This window comes from Chamaea fasciata, unplaced genomic scaffold (assembly GCF_029207755.1).
Source record: "Chamaea fasciata isolate MVZ Bird 193981 ecotype frontalis unplaced genomic scaffold, bChaFas1.0.hap1 SCAF_152, whole genome shotgun sequence".
NCBI lineage: Eukaryota > Metazoa > Chordata > Aves > Passeriformes > Sylviidae > Chamaea > Chamaea fasciata.
In genome coordinates this window covers 56519-75668 of record NW_027094237.1, presented here as the reverse complement: position 1 = coordinate 75668, position 19150 = coordinate 56519, and the positions used below count along the sequence as shown (strand labels likewise).

At 55.8% G+C, this 19150-nt stretch overlaps 3 long non-coding RNA genes across 3 annotated transcripts; all 3 read right to left on the bottom strand.

Moving 5' to 3' along the window:
* Positions 1-5611: 5611 nt before the first annotated feature.
* Positions 5612-6576, bottom strand: LOC136304731 (uncharacterized). The gene is made up of 3 exons (XR_010724771.1): positions 6550-6576; positions 6270-6421; positions 5612-6155 (listed from the first exon to the last, which is right to left on the bottom strand). It is a non-coding gene; the product is annotated as an uncharacterized lncRNA (long non-coding RNA).
* Positions 6577-9742: 3166 nt separating this feature from the next.
* LOC136304726 (uncharacterized) lies at positions 9743-11995 on the bottom strand. The gene is made up of 3 exons (XR_010724762.1): positions 11777-11995; positions 10391-10613; positions 9743-10229 (listed from the first exon to the last, which is right to left on the bottom strand). It is a non-coding gene; the product is annotated as an uncharacterized lncRNA (long non-coding RNA).
* Positions 11996-16882: 4887 nt separating this feature from the next.
* Positions 16883-18582, bottom strand: LOC136304733 (uncharacterized). Its single transcript, XR_010724773.1, has 3 exons — positions 18511-18582; positions 18123-18298; positions 16883-17326 (listed from the first exon to the last, which is right to left on the bottom strand). It is a non-coding gene; the product is annotated as an uncharacterized lncRNA (long non-coding RNA).
* Between the last annotated feature and the right edge of the window lie 568 nt (positions 18583-19150).

Sequence of the window (19150 nt, the reverse complement as noted above, 5' to 3'; positions counted from 1 at the left end):
ACAGTCAGGGCAGCCCTGGGACACCTAGGGGACAGCCAGGCCCCCCCAAGGGACAGCCAGGGCACCCCCAGGGAGACCTAAGGGACAGCCAGGGCACCCCAGGGTCAGCCAGGGCCCCCACAGGGACACCTAGGGGACAGCCAGGGCCCCCGATGGGACACCCAGGGAACCCCCAGGGACACCGAGGGGACAGCCACGGCCCCCCCAGGGACAGCCAGGGAACCCCCAGGGACACCGAGGGGACAGCCAGGGCCCCGACAGGGACACCCAGGGCACCCCCAGGGACACCTAGGGGACAGCCAGGGCACCCCCAGGGACACCTAAAGGACAGCCAGGGCACCCCCAGGGACAGACAAGGCACCCCTACGGACACCTAAGGGACAGCCAGGGCACCCCCAGGGACACCTAGGGGACAGCCATGGCACCCCCAGGGAAAGACAAGGCACCCCCAGGGACACCTAGGGTATAGCCAGGGCCCCCCAGGGACAGCGAGGGCCCCCCAAGGGACAGCCGGGGCACCCCCAGGGAGACCTAAGGGACAGCCAGGGCACCCCAGTGACTCCAGAGCACCCCCAGTGACACCTATGGAACAGCCAGGGCGCCCCAGGGACAGCCAGAGCCCCCACAGGGACACCCAGGGAACCCCCAGGGACAACTAGGGGACAGCCTCGGCCCCCTCAGGGACAGCCAGGGCACCCCCAGGGACACCTAGGGGACAGCCAGAGTACCCCCAGGGACACCTAGGGGACAGCCAGGGCACCCTAGGGATACCTAGGGGACAGCAAGGCACCCCAGGGACAGTCAGGGCCCCCGCAGGGACACCCAGGGAACCCCCAGGGTCACCTAGGGGACAGCCACGGCCCCCCCAGGGACAGACAAGGCACCCCCAAGGACAGACAAGGCACACCCAGGGACACCTAGGGGACAGCCAGGGTGTCCCTGGGACAGCCAGGGCCCCCCAAGGGAAAGGCAGGGCACCCCCAGGGAGACCTAAGGGACAGCCAGGGCATCCCCAGGGACACCAGAGCACCCCCAGGGACACTTAGGGGACAGCCAGGGCCCTCCCAGGGACACCAGGGTACCCCCAGGGCCCTCCCAGGGACAGACAAGGCACCCCTAGGGACACCTATGGGACAGCCAGGGACCCCCAGGGACAGCCAGGGCACCCCCAGGGACACCTAGGGGACAGCCAGGGCACCCCAGGGACGCCTTGGGGACAGCAAGGCACCCCAAGGACACCTAGGGGACAGCCAGGGCACCCCAGGGACACCTAGGGGACAGCCAGGGACAGCCAGGGCACCCCCAGGGACTCCAGGGCATCCCCAGGGACACCTAGGGGACAGCCAGGGCACCCCCAGGTACAGCCAGGGGACAGCCAGGGCCCCCCCAGAGGTTGAAGGGGCCCCCCCGCTCCAAACCCAGCACGGCTGCCTGCGTTGCGGCCCCCCAAAAACCCATGGCCTCCCCCCGAGCTGATATCGACCCCCCCACAGCATCATTGATCCCCACCCGAGTGTCACTGACCCCCCCAATGTCATTGATGCCCCCCCAATATTCCATTGATCCTTCCTCAGCGTCGCTGACCCCCCCCAAAATTCCATTGATCCCCTCCACTTGATCCCGCCCTTTTTCTCCCCTCACGTTTCCCGCCCTTTTTCTCCCCTCACGTTTCCCGCACTTTTTCGTGGGGAACGACCCCTGAGGGGTCCTGTGGAAGGATTCTGGAGGTCCGAGGGGTGAATTTGGGGTTTGAAGGGAGGTTTTGGGGGGTCCCAGGGATGGATCTGGGGGTTTTTGGGGGTCCAAGGGATGGATTTGGGGGTCCCGGGGTGGATCTGGGGTCCTGGGGAGGTTTTGGGGGGTCCCAGGGGTGGATTTGGGGTTCATGGGGAGGGGTTTTTGGGGGTTTTTTGGGGCCTCAGGGCTGAATTTGGGGTCCGGGAAGAGGTTTTGGGGGTTTTTTGGGGTCCCAGGGGTGAATTTGGGGTCCGGGGAGGGGTTTTTGGGGGTCCCTCACCTGCAGGGCGTCGCGGGGGGTGGCAGGGGGAGGGGGCAGCGGGGGAGGCCCAGCGCCCACCCCCCCTTGGGCTTCAGGAGGGCGTCGATGAGACCGAAACAGCTCGGGGGGGGGGGGGGGGGGTCAAAAACGGGGGGGGGTCACGGGCTGGAACCCCCCAGTGCCCCCCAAACCACCCCCAGGGCCCCCCCGACCTCCAGGAGCCCGCAAAACCCTCCTCAGGTTCCTTTGATGCCTCAAATGGGCCGCCCAAACCTCCCGAAGCCCCCCCAAAAACACCCACAGCAGCCCCTTGAGACTCCCCGCAGACCCCCCAAAACCCCCCAAACCCCTCCAGGACAACTCGGGACCCCCAGGACCCCCCAAAATCCGCCCCCCCCTCCCCCTGAGGCCTCATTTGACCCGCTCCACGTTGCGGACAGGCACCAGCTGATCAAGCCACAAGCACCAGCACCTGCGGGACTGGGATGGACTGGGAGCACTGGGAGGGTGATCAGAGAGAACTGGGATGGACAGGGAGCGGACTGGGACGAACTGGCAGGCGTGTGGGGGTCCATGGTGGGCACACGGTGCCTTACTGGTCTGTACTGGGATGGGTCTAATGGCCCCAGGGGAGGGGGTGTGGCCACACCGGTCCAGACTGGGAGGGGTGTCACCATGGCGCCGGAGGCGGAGTCGAGGATACGAGCGAGGCAGGGACACCTAGGGGACAGCCAGGGTACCCCCAGGGACACCTAAAGGACAGCCAGGGCACCCCAGGGACACCTAGGGGACAGCCAGGGCACCCACAGGGACACTCAGGGCACCCCAGGGACACCTAGGGGACATCAAGGGCACCCCAGAGGCAGCCACGGCACCCCACAGATAGCCAGGGAACCCCCAGGGACACCTAAGGGACAGCCAAGGCACCCCCAGGGACACCTAAGGAACAGCCAGGGCACCCCCAGGGACACCTATGGGACAGCCAGGGCACCCCCAGGGACACCTATAGGAAAGCCTGGGCACCCCAGGGACAGCCAGGGACACCTAGGGGACAGCCAGGGCCCCCCAGGGACACCTAGAAGACAGCCAGGGCCCCCTCAGGGACAGCCAGGGCCACCCAAGGGACAGCAAGGGCACCTCCAGGGACACCAAAGGGACAGCCAGGGCACCCCTACGGACACCTAAAGGAAAGCCTGGGTACCCCAGGGACAGCCAGGGCACCCCAGGGACACCCAGGGCACCGCCAGGGAAAGCTAGGGGACAGCCAGGGCACCCACAGGGACACCCAGGGCACCCCCAGGGACACCTAGGGGACAGCAAGGCACCCCAGGGACACCCTGGGCACCCCCAGGGACACATAAGGGACAGCCAGGGCACCCCAAGGAGAGCCAGGGCACCCCCAGGGACATCTAAGGGACAGCTAGGGCACCCCCAGGGACACCAAGGGGACAGCCAGGGCACCTCCAGGGACACCTATGGGACAGCCAGGGCACCCCCAGGGACAGCCGGGGCACCCCCAGGGACACCTAGGGCACAGCCAGGGCACCCCAGGGACACCCAGGGACAGCTAGGGGACAGCCAGGGCAGCCCCAGGGATACTTAGGGGACAGCCAGGGCCCTCTCACGGACACCAGGGTACCCCCAGGGGCCCCCCAGGGACAGACAAGGCACCCCTAGGGACACCTATGGGACAGCCAGGGACCCCCAGGGACAGCCAGGGCACCCCCAGGGACACCTAGGGGACAGCCAGGGCCCCCCAGGGACACCTAGGAAGACAGCCAGGGCCCCCCCAGGGACAGACAAGGTACCCCTAGGGGACAGCCAGGGCACCCCCAGGGACACCTAAGAGACAGCCAGGGCACCCCAGGGACAACTAGGGGACAGCCAGGGCACCCCCAGGGACACCTAGGGGACAGCCATGGCATCCCAGGGACAGTCAGGTCCCCCCAAGGGACACCTAGTGGACAGCCCGTGGACCCCAACGGACACCTAGGGGACAGCCAGGGCACTCCAGGGACACCTAGGGGACAGCCAGGGCAACCCCAGGGACAGCCAGAGCACCCCAGGGACACCTAGGGGACAGCCAGGGCGCCCCCAAGGCCACCTAGGGGAAAGCCAGGGCACCCAGAGCTCCAAGTGCTCTCCAAGGCAGGCTCAAAACCCTTACCAACGATTGGCTTTAATAAAGCAACTCACACAAAGTCACCAGCACCACACGGTTGGTCTGTAACGGCTGCAACAAAATATGCCCTCCTGGAAGCAGTTCAGCACTTACTGATCACTTCTTTGTTTTGGCACTTCCCAGCCAGGGCCTGCGGGGCCTCCTGCAGATGCAGGTCTTCGCTGACAAGGCTCCACTTGTGCAGCAGCAGCAGGATTAGGGGCAGGAGCAGGAGCAGCTCCCTGAAATTTTAGAAAATATTAGAAAAATACAGGCAAAAATCTCACCTCTGTCCTCCCCTAAGAACATCCCTAGGACATCATCCCAGTTTTTCCCAGCTAGGAGCTGCAAGGAATTCAGGCAGGGGAATTGACATCAGGGAACAGCTTTGTAAAGTCAAAGGCAGAAAGAGAAGATCCACCAGCAAAGGGCAGGAAAGGGGAAAGGTTTCTGAAAACATTTCTGCAGTCTAATTAATAATTATTTCTGCTTCCCCAGCGAGAAGAACACAAACTCACAGCCATTCAGGCCTGACAGTCCCCTGCAGCCAGAGCTCAGCACACATCCACAGAAGCAAGTCCAGCATCTGAAAGAAAAAAAAAAAAAAAAAAAAAAAAAAAAAAAAACACAATCAAACCAGAAGGAAAAGGTGATTTCTTTGGCTTCAAAGTTATTTCAAGTTCTTAAAGCCCAACACAGCTGATAGGAGAAACAGAGTCAGGGCTCCTGGCAGACAGAGGGTGTTTTCCCCCCCAGGGGACTGCAGAGGAATTGTCTGGGACTTGGACTGTCCCTCGGGGTGACACCAGTTGCTGTGACTTTTATCATTCCATATGTTTGACTCCCAAAACTTCCCAGCCCAGGGGCTTGAGCTGACAGGGCAGCACAAAGATTGTTCTCTGTGTGGTGCCCAGATTTGGGGTTCACTGTCACCTTTGCTAGTTTAGATGAATTATACCCACGGCCCCGAATTCCCTGCTCAGTTCCTGCTGCAATAACCTCACAGTGCCTCACAGAGCATGGATATTCCCACGCAGAGCTGCTGCTTGAATGCCAGATGTGTCAGGAACCAGCAGAGCTTCCAAGGAAGCTCAGCAGGATGGGGACAGGATAGGTTTCTATTCCATAGATTTGGTTAATTCTAACCCTCATCCCCTGGGGGTCACCTGTCAGATTTCCCTGGAATTCAGCCACCCCCTGAGCTCGGGCTCCAGGTGATGTTTCAGAGCAGGAGAAGGCACTGGCCGGCCTGTGCTGAGGCAGCCCCTGTGCCCTCGGGAGGACACAGCTCCCTGCAGGAGCTCAGCTCCTTTCCGAGCCCCAGCAGTGGCCTCTGCAAGTGCCTTTCCCTCAGGCAAGGGATGCCCATCCCTGCCTTCAGCACACCTCCAGTGGGACCCACCTGCAAAAGCTTTCCATCACTTCTGCACTCCGGCTGGCTCCCTGGAAAAGTCCAGACTTCATCCAAACGAAACTCCATCCCACTCAAACCTTTGATTTTGAGGCATCTCCGAGGGCCGTTGCTCTGGATTTAATTTCTGTGAGGGAGGAGCACCTTGGCTTTAATGCTGCCGATGGGTGATGTCCTCAGGCTGAAAGGGAGGGGATTTGGGGTGGCCAGGACATCCCTGGCAACTGTGTGGGAGCTCCGGGAGGTGGGAATTGCTGTCTGAGCCCCTCTGCAGACAGCCCGAGCCGCCGTTCCCGGGCAATGCCAGCTGTTCCCTGGGGAGCTCTTGGGCTGTGGGTGCCTCTGTCCGGGCTGCAGCATCTCCCCGTGCCCGGCGGGAGCAGCCCCTGGCCGAGGAGCCGCGGCAGCCCCGGGGCCGTGTCCGTGCCAGCCCCGAGCCCGGCCCCGGGCCCTGCGTTTGGCCGCCGCTGCCACGGGCGGGGCCCCGCAGGCACAGCTCCTCCCCTGCACATCATCCCAGGGCTGCTGGCCCCGCTGGGGCTGCCGGCCTCCTTCCTCCCTGCGCCTCCGGGCACCCGGGACACCTGCAGGAAACACCGAGGGACACTGCAGGCGGCACGGGGGGGCACCGAGGCCTCCGGCCAGAAAAGCAGCCCCGGCCTCAGCAGCTGCCATCAGTTTGGCCCGGCAACACTCACCTGCAGGAAACGCCCCTGTGCGGGTGGGACCGGCCCTGCCTCTCTCCAGAACTTTGGCCGTGGAAGAAGGGAAGCCTCAGGACTTGTCCTGCTCCTTTCCGCCCAGAAAGAGACTTTGTGTAAGTACTTTTACGGCAGCTGTTGAGTAAATCCTGGAAAGGACAGGAAATCAGCGTCACTGGAAGAGCTTTGTGTGACCTGCCAGCCAGTTCTGCCCTCGAGCCATTCCAGGGGCTGCTGTGTGAAGCAGCTTTGGCAGAGAAGGCGGCACTGCACTTACCTTAGTGGGGCCAAGCGTTGCCATCCTTTGGAGGTCCATCCCCATAATGCAGAGATTGGTTCAGCTGCTTGGAGCAGAGTCCGGGTAATGCCAAGGTGCTGAGTTCGATTCTCAAACGGTCCGTCTGCTTGAGAGTCAGATTTTAGGATCCCTCTCAGGCTCAGTATATCCTGTGACCTGGAAATAAGAGGAAAATTCTCGGCTGAGTTTTAATAAAACAGCTTTTGCCATTGCAGGGTGTGAGCTGCACTCGGCGATTTTCGGCCGCGATGAGCCCCACGAGCATTCCGCCCTTCCTTGCCGCCATCTTGGTTGCGTCTGAGGCCACTTCCGGTCCCGCCGGCATCTTTTTTGCGGCACCGCTAAGGCCCCCGGCAGGTGTTTACACAGACGCCTGACTAAATCCACGAATCCGAACCCGGAGGCGGCGCGGATGAGCACATGGCCGGTGTCTGCACACCTGGAAACGCCGCGGAAAATTGCGCCCGGGCGGCGCTGTAGTCGGGGTTTTTGTGCAGGCATCTGCGTAAACGCCTACAGGGTCCTTATTTTTTCCCGCCCTTTTGGCCGCCCTTTTTGGAAGGTCGGGCGCCTCGCGCCTCGGCGCCATTTTGTGAGGGGCGACGCGTGACTTCCGCTTTTCCTTGCCGCCATCTTGGTTGCTCCTGAGGCCACTTCCGTCTCGGCCGCCATGTTCTTTGTGGCTCGGCATAGGCCGCCGCCAGGTGTTTACACAGACGCCTGACTAAATCCACGAATCCGAACGCAAGCGCGTCGCGACTGAGCACACGGCCCGTGTCCCCACACCTGGAAACGCCGCGGAAAATTGCCCCCGGGCGGCGCCGTAGTCGGGGTTTTGTGCAGGCAGCTGCATAAACACCTATAGGGTCCTTATTTTTCCCGCCCTTTTGGCCGCCCTTTTTAGAAGGTCAGGCGCCTCGCGTCTCGCCGCCATCTTGGTAGTGGAACCCACTAAAATGCCCCCTCGGCCGCTCACACAAGCGCCTGACTCAATGGACTGCCGCCCGCGGCGCCGCTGCGCCCCCATCCCGTGTCCGCACACCCGCAGACGCCGCGGAAAATCGCGCCCGGACGGCTCCGGGGTCCGGGTGGCGCGCGCAGGCAGCCGGCTGCCACGCGCCCGGGCTCCTTGCCTTTTTCCCTCCCTTTCGGCCCCGAGCTGCGGGCGGGCGGGCGGCAGCGCCGCCCCCGAGCTCACAATGCGGGGCTGCCACGCGCGTCGGGGACGGGCGGGGGGGGGACAGCTGCACTACCGCTCTTTGCCCACAGGGTGGCAGCACTGCCGCACGGCTCCGGCGGGACGGTCATGGGGGACAGCTGCACTACCGCTCTTTGCCCACAGGGTGGCAGCATTGCCGCACAGATCAGGCGGGACGGGCGGGAGGGACAGCTGCACTACCGCTCTTTGCCCACACTGTGGCAGCATTGCCGCACAGATCGGGCGGGCCGGGCGGGGGGGAAGCTGCACTACCGCTCTCTGCCCACAGGGTGGCAGCACTGCCGCGCGGCGGCGCGGAGCGGAGCCATAAACGAACGTGCCCAGGAATGCCCTTCCGAACAGCCTCCGGAATAAATGGCCCAAAAGACCCCCGAGCACACCTGCGAGAGCCCTGCCAGCAACCAGACCGAAACAAAAAAGCCTTTCGTTCAGGCTCTATTTCAATATTTTTTATCTTTGTGATTCTGATATTTACATTAATCATTACAATTCAGCTTTTATATTATGTACATTATACATCATGTATTATGTTTATTATACTATTATATTTATTATATATATAAAGTATAGAAAGTTATATATAAAATAATTTATTATTTATTATGTAATGTTATAAATAATAATACATTTCATTGAAATATCATGATTATGTACATTATAGATGTTTATATTATGTATATTATATATATTTATAAAACGTGTAGTATGTAATAATATATTGTGTATTTATTATTTATATTATTTTTCATATCCTATACTTTTTGTTATTTTTCTTTTTCATTATTTTTTAATTCGTTTGTTTATATTTTAAACGATATTTTACACTAGATGAATTCATTAACCTAACACATCAGAAACACAATTAATTTGAATTAAATGAGCCTGGTTTTCTAAGGGGTAAAGTTTTAATCTTTATTCAAATAATATGGGCATGTTTTCTCTTTCTCTATGGTTTTTTTTTGGTGGGTTGCGGGGGAGTTTAGTTTGTGGGTTTTCTTTTTTTGTTCGCTTTGTTTTGGAGTTCTTTGCTAATAAACAAGCAGGGTCGGAGAGTTCAAAATAAAACGTCTACTTTGTTTTTATTGCCCCCTCTGAAATACGCCTCGACAGCCTGGACAGCAGGCTGCTGCTGGTAACACTGTGCACGGGTAGGAGGAGACCTGGTCGGGGCTGGGAAGGAAAAAACGGCACCACGGTGGTCACAGCTTTCTCCCTTCAGGAGTTTTATGGAGCAGAAAATACAGAGCTTTTGCCAACTGCGCTCTCTATGACATCCCGACGTCCAGCGGGCACGGAGGTCATTTCTCATCTTTCTTGCCAACAGCCAAACCCCCAGGCGCCCGGGGGAAGAAAGAGTATGGGGAAAAAAAAAAGGAACAAAGAAAACATGAAAAAATAAACCAAAACTATAGAAAATAATAAATAAAATTAAAATACCAAAAGAAAAAAATTTCAAAGTAACAAAAAAGTGGAAAAAAAATTTAAACAAAAAATTAAAATAAAAAACTAAAAGTAGTTTTAACAAGTAAATAAATAGCTAAAGAAAAAAATATAAAAATTAAAAAACGGAAGAAAAAGTCTTTGAAAAACCACAAAACGCAACATGAGAAACCACAACAAAAGAGCATAAAAAAACAAAAATAACAAGAAATAAAATACAAAATTAAATAAATGCAGCTTTCACCTCCTGCCACTGCCTAAAAAAGCACCATGGCTTTCCTCAATTATGCAGCAATAAGGGAAACAAACCCAGTGCCCCCCAGAACAGAAGGTTTTCTAGACAATTCCCACTTTTGCTTGGAAACAAATTCTATTTTAGTGGGAAGCTCATTTTGGACAAACACCCAAATGTGCCAAGGTAGGAAAGAACCAGCCCCCTGTGTCCAAGGAACAGCAGCTAGGCCTGGATTCAGGTTTTAATGGCATTTATGTAATTAAAAATGCAGTAAATTGAACTTTACAAAGAGATGAATCATGGCAAATAAATACTTCAACGTTTTCTTGGGAATTCACAGAATTTTGTGGAGATGGTGCTGGACAATTCCTGATTTACCAACATTAATTGGGTAAATTTCCTTGGAAATGTGCTCTACAAGGTGCAAAAATTCCAATTAGGATGGAAAATTGGAATAAATAAATATTCCCTTACTAAAATCAGAGAGAAAATCAGAGTTATTCCTTCAAATAAAAGGAAGGAATAACATCTAAATCCAAGCTTGCCTGGAAAACAAGCTCAGGAATTTCTAACATTGAAAACTTCTGCAAGAGTCATGAAGTTGGTGAAAGTTCATGGAATGATGATTTAAAATCTGCTTCCTCTGCTCTAATTTAAAGGGAAGTGGGAATTCAACAGGTCCAGTTACTCCTATCCAACCTTGGACTGGGATAAGGCCTTCCAGTGGCTTCACTTCCTACTGGCTCTCTCCTTTTTGCCCACAACCTGGAAGAGGAAAAGCAACAGGAATAAAGTCTCAAACAGGATGTCCTTGGTCCAGGCAGACTGAAATGCAGCTCCCAGCGAGGGAGGCCAGGCTGTGCCTCGGGGAGCTCCGGGAATCTGGGATTGCCCGTGGGATTAAAGGGCTGGAAAAGCACACCCACCTGCCAGGTTCAGTGCTGGGACCGAGCAAGGCCGGGGCTCGGGGGCAGCAGTCAGAGCTGGGACTGCAGGAGAACACCCCAAACCCGGGTTAAACATCCGGCACGACACGCAGCACGCTCCGGGAGAAACTCGGGCGGGAGAAGCCCCGGGATGCTCCACGTTCCTTGCCCTTGGCAGCTGTGCCAGGGCCTCCATCAGAATGCTGACCTCACCGTGCAGCTCCTACAAAATAGGAGAACTTATGGGAATCGCCCAGCAATCCATGGACTTCCAGTTATTAAGAACCACAGCTGCAGCGAAAGGTGCCCAAACTCTACTGCAAACCAGCAGGTCTGAGGAGACGCAGGGATTTATTCCTGAGGGGACACAAGGATCCCTCAGCCAGCCAGGATTTCTCCCAGGCTCTTCCCACTGCTCTCTGAGGACACAAACAGCAGTTTTTCCCTGGAGTTCCCCTTTCCAACAATGCCAAGACTCATGTTCTCCTCCAACCCCAGGTTCAGGAAGAAAAGTAGGAATATTATCACTGCACAGACTGTCCAGGAGGGTGTGACTGAGGCAGCAGCACCAGCTCCCACTCCACTGCTGCTCTGGATTCCTGAGCAGCTCCTTTCCATCCTGCCCTTCCCAGCACCATTCCCTGGGTGCCATGTCCACAGACACCTTCTCCATGCAGCTTAAAACCCACAGACACCAACAGAAAGGAGATCAAAAATCAATTCACATGCTGCTAGTCAGAGAGAATGGGAGAGGCCTAAAAATCTGCATTTATTTTAGAACACTAGAGCAATTTCTTCATGACCCTGACTATCAGTGATGGGCAGATAAACACCTTCTTTAACTTACTACCTGCAAAAACATCAAGTTTCAAGTTTAGTAAAGATAAAATTTTGCTGCAAAAATAAAAGAGGTGGGATGTTGGTGTTAGTGCTTTAACCTTCGGACATTAGCGGGTATTTGTAAAACAAATTCATTATTGAAGCAGCTAACTTGAAAATAAGGGGGTTTTACAATAAAGTTGACCAAAAAAGAGTCTCAAAATTAAGATATAGGTTGCACAAATATTTAAGAAAAAAAAAGTTGTCTTTCATGCATATAACCTGCCAGCCTCTCATGTTTTCAGTCCTTACCATTTATTTTTACTAAGGTGATGACTAAAACCTTGTCAAAAGCTCAAAAAAAAAAACAATCCAGGACAAGGCAGGTGTTTTCCCAAGTACCCCCAGTGTGGAGCTGTGTCAGCCACAAGTGTTTGCTCCCTCAGCCCAGCCCGGAGCAGGCTCCAGCTGCTGCCCAGGGGTTACCAAGGGACTCACCTGTTTCAAGCTGTAAATGCAGGTGGCCTGCACTGGAGTGCCAAAAAATGTGAAATATGTGACTCTCACCTTGAATAGCGATCGATCTTCTCAGGGGAGCCCCTCACCCAGACTGGGGGGCTCTGCCACGGATTTCATCCCTCTGCATCTGAAAGAAAGTTGGGACAAAAGTCAGAGTGCTGCAGGATACCTTGACAGCTCCACACATCTTGTGGCAATCTAGGAATACCCTCTACAGTCTAACTACACCCCACATCACAAATTTCAAGCCCCCGGCACTATTACCCTCGTACCCCTACACCCAGACTGAGCATCAAGGCAGAGCAGCTCCAGGCCAAACACACACCAACACCCGTGACACAGCACAGGACAAACGAGGGGACACAACAGGGACAGAAAACTCTGGCAAGAAGAATGACCCTGAGGGTCCAGAGAACTCGGAATGAGATGACCGAGGTAAGATGGAAGGTGAGCTGGCCAGGCTCAGAGAACCCTGCAGGAACAAGATGCCATCGGGATGACTTATCCCAAGAAATGCAGAGATGGATGCCCGAGAACCCTACGGTCAGAATCCTCGACCTGTCTTTGCATTCTCACAAGACCTAACCCGCCGGAATGGATCAGGGCGGTGCATGGCTGTCAATACAGCTCAGAACAAGACCTGAAAAGGCATCGGACTGGATGCTTGTGAAGAGAGATGGATTCTGATGAGTGTCCGAGCAGCTGAGACAAAGGCACCTGGCTGAGGAGCACAGAGATCAGAAATGCTAAGACTGATGCCAGAGGTTTTGACAGGCCCCTGAAGGGCTAAGGGAAAAGACAGCACACACAAGACACCCAAGACACAGAGTGCACAACAGACACAACACACACCAGGACTGCTCTGCCCTGCACACCTCGGCACTGTGATCCAGAATGAGACTCTCCCTGGATGAAACCTAAGGGGTCACAGCTTAGACATCCCTGTCTTCAAACCTGACTCAAAAAACCTTGCTAGTGACCCCACACTCTTCTTTCATGCCCTCTACGGCTCTGAGCTCTCCACTTATCTCTCAGATGTCTGGGGAGGTGCATCCACGCCGGGTCCCAAAGAAGGCTGCCTCTCCCTCGGGGAAATTCCTGCTGTGACCAGGCTGGTGTCTCCTCGTCAGCTACAATAAAGAGAACTAAACGTGACCCTGTGCTCTTAGCAGCACATCAGCCAGAAACCAGCAATTCTGCTACTCACAGTCTCCTAAGCTTGCCTGTGTCCTCGGCCCTGTGCTTCAGCTGCGCTCAGAGGCCAACGCCGGCGTCGCAGGGTCTGGTCTAAAAATAAAGACAAAGAACAGAGCTGTAACACGGCCACCATTTACACCTCCCCTGCAAATCAAAACAGTGACCGACCTTCTCAGGGGAGCCCCCTCACCCAGGATGGGGGGCTCTGCCACAGATTTCATCCACCTGCATCTGAAAGAAAGTCAGAACAACAGTCAGAGTGCTGCAGGATACCTTGACAGCTCCACATATCTTGTGGAAATCTAGGAATACCCTCGACAGCCCTGCTACACTCCACATCACAAATTTCAAGCCCCCGGCACTATTATCCTATTACCCCTACACCCAGACTGAGCATCAAGGCAGAGCAGCTCCCAGCCAAACACACACCAACACCCGTGACACAGCACAGGACAAACGAGGGGACGCAACAGGGACAGAAAACTCTGGGCAAGAAGAATGACCCTGAGGGTCCAGAGAACTCGGAATGAGATGACCGAGGTAAGATGGAAGGTGAGCTGGCCAGGCTCAGAGAACCCTGCAGGAACAAGATGCCATCGGGATGACTTATCCCAAGAAATGCAGAGATGGATGCCCGAGAACCCTACGGTCAGAATCCTCTACCTGCCTTTGCATTCTCACAAGACCTAACCCGCCGGAATGGATCAGGGCGGTGCACGGCTGTCAGTACAGCTCAGAACAAGACCTGAAAAAGCATCGGACTGGATGCTTGTGAAGAGAGATGGATTCTGATGAGTGTCCGAGCAGCTGAGACAAAGGCACCTGGCTGAGGAGCACAGAGATCAGAAATGCTAAGACTGATGCCAGGGGTTTTGATAGGCCCCTCAAAGGACAAAAGGAAAAGACAAGACACCAAACAGACAGAGTGCACAACAGACAAGTGACACAACACACACCAGGACTGCTCTGCCCGGCACACCTCGGCACTCTGATCCAGAATGAGACTTTCTGTAGCCTAAGCGGTCACTTCTTGGACATCCCTGTCACCAAAAATGACTCAAAAAATCCCTCCCGGTGGCCCCTGATCCCACACCCCGCTTTCAAGCCCTCCCTGGCTCCGAGCCCTCCACTTATCTCTCGGACGTCTAGGGAGGTGAATCCACGCTGGGTGGCAAAGAAGGCCGCCTCTCCCTCAGGGAAATTCCTGCTGTTGCTGGGCTGTTGTCTCCTACACAGCTACAATAAAGAAAACCAAACATCAAAGCATAATCTTGGCAGCCCATCACCCAAAACCCGACAATTCTGCTACTCACTGTCTCCTAAGCTTGCCCGTGTCCTCGGCCCCGTGCTTCAGCTGCGCTCAGAGGCCAACGCCGGCGTCGCAGGGTCTGCCTGGGTAAAGAGCAGACAAGGTGACGTGGCAGCGCTGGAACTTGAGGGGACCATCCCTCCTTCTCCTCCCTGACTCACCTCAACTCCTCGCCCGTTATCCAAGACTACCAGGATGGGGCCTTCACAAGGAGAAGATCAAGGCTCCATCACAGACTCCTGGAATGCTCCCGGAGGGCTCACGGGTGAGGTGACCCGGGTCTGTCGTCCGGTTGGTGAGAGGGGAGCTCGGCCTCCTGCGAGTGGACTCCCTAAAACACACAATAACGGAGGCTTAGAGTTGCACCAGCGAGTGAGGCTTGAACAATAGCAACTGCTTCTGTCCACCCATCGCTGCTCACCTCGCCCACGTCAGCTTGACTGCTGAGATCCGGCTTTACCACCTAAAAATAAAGACAAAGAACAGAGATGTAACACGGCCATCATTTACACCTCCCCTGCAAATCAAAACAGTGACTGACCTTCTCAGGGGAGCCCCTCACCCAGACTGGGGGGCTCTGCCACAGATTTCATCCCTCTGCATCTGAAAGAAAGTTCGGACAAAAGTCAGAGTGCTGCAGGATACCTTGACAGCTCCACACATCTTGTGGCAATCTAGGAATACCCTCTACAGTCTAACCACACCCCACATCACAAATTTCAAGCCCCCGGCACTATTACCCTCGTACCCCTACACCCAGACTGAGCATCAAGGCAGAGCAGCTCCCGGCCAAACACACACCAACACCCGTGACACAGCACAGGACAAACGAGGGGACGCAACAGGGACAGAAAACTCTGGGCAAGAAGAATGACCCTGAGGGTCCAGAGAACTCGGAATGAGATGACCGAGGTGAGAAGGAAGGTGAGCTGGCCAGGCTCAGAGAACCCTGCAGGAACAAGATGCCATCGGGATGACTTATCCCAAGAAATGCAGAGATGGATGCCCGAGAACCCTACGGTCAGAATCCTCGACCTGTCTTTGCATTCTCACAAGACCTAACCCGCCGGAATGGATCAGGGCGGTGCACGGCTGTCAGTACAGCTCAGAACAAGACCTGAAAAGGCATCGGACTGGATGCTTGTGAAGAGAGATGGATTCTGATGAGTGTCCGAGCAGCTGAGACAAAGGCACCTGGCTGAGGAGCACAGAGATCAGAAATGCTAAGACTGATGCCAGGGGTTTTGACAGGCGCCTGAAAAGACTAAAGGAAAAGACAAGACACCCAAAAGACACAAAGTGCACAACAGACACAACACACCCTGGGACTGCTCTGCCCTGCACACCTCAGCACTGTGATCCAGAATGAGACTTTCCCTTATTGTAGCCTAAGGGGTCACATCTGGGACATCCCCATCTCCAAACCCGACTCAAAAAATCCCTCCCGCTGACCCCTGCCCTGGCACCCCGCTTTCATCCTCTCCCTAGTTCCGAGCCCTCCACTTATCTCTCAGATGTCTGGGGAGGTGAATCCACGCTGGGTCCCAAAGAAGGCCGCCTATGCCTCTGGGAAATTCCTCCTGTCACTTGCCTGCTGTCTCCTAGTCAGCTACAATAAAGAAAACCAAACATCAAAGCATAATCTTAGCTGCACCTCAGCCAAAAACCAGCAGCTCTGCTACTCACCGTCTCTTAAGCAGGACCGGGTCCTCGGGCCCCGTGTGTGCTTCAGCTGAGCTCGGAGGCTGACGCTCGCAGCGCCAAAGCCTTAGAGGCATTACTGGCACTGAGCCCACCCACCGTGGCCTCCATTAGGGCTGTGAGCATCCCCGGTTAGAGCAGGACAGGAACGCAGGGTGGACATCCCCGGTGAACCTCAACCCTGCGGACTCGGCCCCACCACTGTCACTTCCTGCCTGGCCCTAGCTTAGGGCTACTGCCTGCACCTCTCAGGACTTCTGGCATTGCCTTGCCATTAGGATTGCTGCCTGCACCTGCTCTCAGGGAAACAGTGTTGGAAGCAGCACTGTGAGGACCGGGATACCTGTACTCTGACTTGTATCCTAGGCTGTACCCCTGATTTTCACTGTGTGTTCTCTAGTCCTTCAGTCCTTTACCTCAGCCTCTGTGTGTATCACTGTAACCTCCCCCCTTCTGAACCCTGCTTCTTCAGAGCCCTAGACCTTGCAGCCGGGGACGCTCTGCACCATTAGGGTCCCAAGAGCTGTCCCGCACGCAGGACAGGTACATCCACAGTTGTTCCCTGCCTACCCTAAGAAACGTGGCCCTGAGACAGGGCAGAGGCTGACAGAGCCGAACTCTTTGCGGTGGCAAAAGGCACGAAGCCTTACCAACCGCCGCCTCGAGAGGGAAATCAGGAGCACTTCCACCGGCTGCGGAGAGACAGGGAATCCCAGGGTGGGTGGGGCGGGAAACCCCCGTTATCCCCAGCCCTGCTGGATCCTGCTCCCCACTATCGCTTCCTGCCTGGCCCTAGCCTGACAGTGTCTGCACAGGTCAGAGCTTCTGGTGTGTTCCTGCACTAGGGCTGCTGCCTGCACCTGCTCTCAGGGGAAGTGTGCTGGTAGCAGTGCTGTGAGGGCCGCTACACCTGTACTCTGACTTGTATCCTAGCCTGTTCCCCTGGTTTTCACCGTGTGTCCTCTAGTCCTTGAGTCCTTTACCTCAGCCTCTGTGTGTGTGGCTACACCTCCCCCCTTCTAAACCCAACTTCTTTAGAGCCCTACACCTCGCAGCCAGGCCTTCTGGCATTGTCCTGCATAAGGGCTCCTGCCTGTACCCGCACTCAGGGAAACGGGCATGTCTTTAGGGCTACTCCTTCGGGTTTGGGTCGGGCTGGTACACCTGTACTCTCAATTGGCACATCTTGGACATCCCTATCTCCAAACCTGACTCAAAAACACCTCCTGACAAGTCCTGACCCAGCACTCCACTTTCATCCCCTCTGTGGCTCTGAACCCTCCACTTATCTCTTGGACGTCTGGGGATGAGAATCCATGTCGGGTGCCACAGAAGGCCGCCTCGCCCTCTGGGAATTTCCTGCTGTCACCGGGCTGCTGTCTCTTATTCGGCTACAAGAAATAAAACAAACATCGATGTATGATCTCAGCAGATCTGTTGGCCAATCGGTCAGGGCGTAAGACAAGTGGACCACCTCAAACACACAAACAATAACATAAGCTGAAGAGTTACACCGGAAACACCACTACACTTAACTGCATAAATACATAAATTTTCAAACAGACAACCCCAAAAAAATTCCAGCAAAAAAAGCCAACTCTTATCACCCCCAGTCAAACTACTGAATATAATAAAAACAACCCCACGTCCAATCCCCTCAATAATACTCCAGAACACATACCCAGAGCGCCCCCAAAGTTAAAGACCTCCCGCTAGCCAAATAAAAAGGAAAAAGCCCATGTCTTGCAACCTATATTAATTCATTAACTTAAAGCTTTAAAAATAAACATTAAAGTTTAAACCTTTAGATAACACTAGCACACAATAGACGCCAATCCCATCACTACATGCCAAACCAAAACTTATTTCAACCTTTTGTGCTGCTGCTGCTCGGCACAAAGGTTTGTCCCTCAGCACCTCCTGAAGTAATGTTCCACGCCCAAGGCCTCCCCCAGCCCCTGTGAGATGAACTCACCATCCTTCCATGAGCCTCACCTGGGAGCCCAGCATAAACCCCTCTCCTCCCGCAGCTCCGTGCCAAACTGAGCTCGGGCTCCCCTCTTAAAGCAGTGCTGGCAGGACCTGCCCCCTCATTATCCTTTACAGCTTACACCTGTCCCCTCATCAGTGTGACAGCTCTCACCTGGGGCTGCTCTGTCCCCTCAATCAGCCTGTGACAGCTCTCACCTGCAGCTGCTGCCAGTCCCTGCCGCTCATTTCCTGGACATTGCACTGTGTGCACTGACACGCTGGGGCACCGGGCTTTCCTTGCTGTGAATAAGGATCCCTCTTCTCCTGCACGTGCCCAAGGCTGAAACTGGGATTCCACCTCCTAAATTCCGTTTGTGTGAGGTTCACAATTCCTAAGGAAATTTCCCAGCAATCGTTACCCTTCATTTACATTTTCTCCTTTGGAATCATTACTACCTTGTCTTTCTGTGCAAGGGTTTCCAAACGTTCATTGGGAGTTCAGTAGCCGGGTTGGCTTGTTTATAACATAGCTGACAATCCCAGGCTCAATCCAAACACCCAGAGATACAGGGAAATATGGAGACAGTTTATAAATACTGCCCACCTCTGACCCTGAATTCTTCATCGCACATCCTTGGAGCAGATTTACTCCATCCTTTCTTCCCAGCAGCACCTCTCCAGCACAAATCTCACTTCTCACACCTGTTTCTTCCCACAAACCAAACAGAAATCTACTACAGGGCGAGGCGGGGAGGGGCAAGGCCGGTCTCGGCGCAGAGCCCCCGGGCCCTCAGGCCGGGCCGGGGGGACCGCAGCAGAGCCCGGGCCGGGTTGGAGCCGGAGCCGGTCTGAGGGCGGAGGCCCCGGGCCCTCAGCGCGGGCCGGGGGGCGGGGGCGGTTCCCGGGGCCCGCTGTCCAATCAGCACTGCCGATGCCTCAGCGAGCCCGCCAATCGCGGGGATTCAAAAGGGTGGCGGAAGTAGCTGCTGCTCTATGGGCTCGGTGAGGAACGCCCCGGTGGGGTCCCGGCGCCGTGCACTTGGGACCCGCCCCGCGCCCCTGAAGCCGCGCCCCCGGTACTGCCCGGCCCCGGCTGCCTCCGGCCCCGCCTCACAGAGCCCCGGCTCCGCCCCGGCCCCGCCCCGAGCCCGCCCCGGCTCTGCCCCTGCTCCGCCCCGAGCCCACCCCGAGCCCGCCCCGGCTCCGCCCCGGCTCCGCCCCGAGCCCGCCCCAGCTCCGCCCAG